Below are 2,158 nucleotides of genomic sequence, written 5' to 3'. Positions count from 1 at the left end.
TGAAGGAGCTCCGGGACTGTCGCCATCTTTGTGCGGGGCGGCCGCCATCTTTGTGCGGGGCAGTCCCGGGCGCTCATGGGGGGGAGGTGGCAAAGATACTAGAGGAGCAAGATGAACCACTCCGTCGAAATCGCCTGCGCTGAAGTGTCACAAAATGCTGGAGTAACTCAGCAGGTCAGGCAGCATGTCCGAGAGTCTACTGCCAAAACAGCTTCTGTATGGAGAACTGTGTCAGGGCAAGAGCTCAGTAGGAGGACAGAGGAAACGGTTTAAGGACTGCCTCAAAGTGTCCCTCAAAGACAATAGACAATAGACAATAGGTGCAGGAGGAGGCCATTCAGCCCTTCGAGCCAGCACCGCCATTCAATGCGATCATGGCTGATCACTCTCAATCAGTACCCCGTTCCTGCCTTCTCCCCATACCCCCTCACTCCGCTATCCTTAAGAGCTCTATCCAGCTCTCTCTTGAAAGCATCCAACGAACTGGCCTCCACTGCCTTCTGAGGCAGAGAATTCCACACCTTCACCACTCTCTGACTGAAAAAGTTCTTCCTCATCTCTGTTTTAAATGGCCTACCCCTTATTCTTAAACTGTGGCCCTTTGTTCTGGACTCCCCCAACATTGGGAACATGTTTCCTGCCTCGTGTCCAATCCCCTAATTATCTTATATGTTTCAATAAGATCCCCCCTCATCCTTCTAAATTCCAGTGTATACAAGCCCAATCGCTCCAGCCTTTCAACATACGACAGTCCCGCCATTCCGGGAATCAACCTAGTGAACCTACGCTGCACGCCCTCAATAGCAAGAATATCCTTCCTCAAATTTGGAGACCAAAACTGCACACAGTACTCCAGGTGCGGTCTCACCAGGGCCCGGTACAACTGTAGAAGGACCTCTTTGCTCCTATACTCAACTCCTCTTGTTACGAAGGCCAACATTCCATTGGCTTTCTTCACTGCCTGCTGTACCTGCATGCTTCCTTTCAGTGACTGATGCACTAGGACACCCAGATCTCGTTGAACATCCCCTCTTCCTAACTTGACACCATTCAGATAATAATCTGCCCTTCTATTCTTACTTCCAAAGTGAATAACCTCACACTTATCTACATTAAACTGCATCTGCCATGTGTCCGCCCACTCACACAACCTGTCCAAGTCACCCTGCAGCCTTATTGCATCTTCCTCACAATTCACACTACCCCCCAAGACTTGGACATCAACCTCAGCACTTGGGAGTCTCTTGCTCTGGACCGTCCAACCTGGCGTAGCAAGCTCACCACAGGAGCCTGTGCAGCATAGAACAGATGCACTGCAGAGGCCCAGAGGATACGCACCGCGTGCAAGGCCCGGGCTACCTCCACTTCCACTGCAGCACCCATCCACTTGTGTCCTACGTGTGGGCGTGCCTTCCGGGCCCGGATTGGCCTCACCAGTCACTTCCGGACCCACAGTCACCAATCCTCCAACTGAAAGTGAAGTCATGGTCATCTTCGAACCCGAAGGACGAACAACAAGAGGAGAGTGTAGTGCGCAATGGAGCGGAACGTCTGCCATTTTAGTAGGCAAAACCCACCGTCCGTTATGCCTCTCGCAGTGTAATCAGTGTTTTGTGGGAACAATATGTGTGATGATACCATTAAAATGTGGAATATATCTCATCTATCAATTCACAGAGTTTTATTATTTTTCTTTTTAAATGTTTCTGCAAGTTTCTGCCTACAAAAATGGCGCCGTGACATACTACGGTTTTTAGCATCGAGTGGTCTATCTTGCTCCTCTAGTATCTTTGCTCATGGGGGACTTGGGTGGAGGGGGCAAAGGGGTTGTATTGTTTCAACTTGCCTGGTCAATGCAGCCAAATACAAACAAGGAGAGCAACTCCTCTGGACATCACGTCCTCCTTCACCAAACAGCGACTAACAATTAAAACAATTTTTAAAACTACAAAATCAAAAAATGTTTTTTTATAAACTAAAATACAAATAAAAACATAACATTAAAAGCTGGAAATTTTGAATTAAATAGAAAATGTCAAAATCAATCAGATGGTCAGACAACATTTGCAAAAAATAGCTTTTATTTCAGATTCCTGGTATCTACAGCTTTTTTTATTTCCAGTTCATGAAACATTAACTTACGATTTTCAGGATTCAT

The sequence above is a fragment of the Rhinoraja longicauda genome, chromosome 2 (assembly GCF_053455715.1).
Source record: "Rhinoraja longicauda isolate Sanriku21f chromosome 2, sRhiLon1.1, whole genome shotgun sequence".
Classification (NCBI taxonomy): Eukaryota; Metazoa; Chordata; class Chondrichthyes; order Rajiformes; family Arhynchobatidae; genus Rhinoraja; species Rhinoraja longicauda.
Note: the sequence above shows the minus strand (reverse complement) of the source record.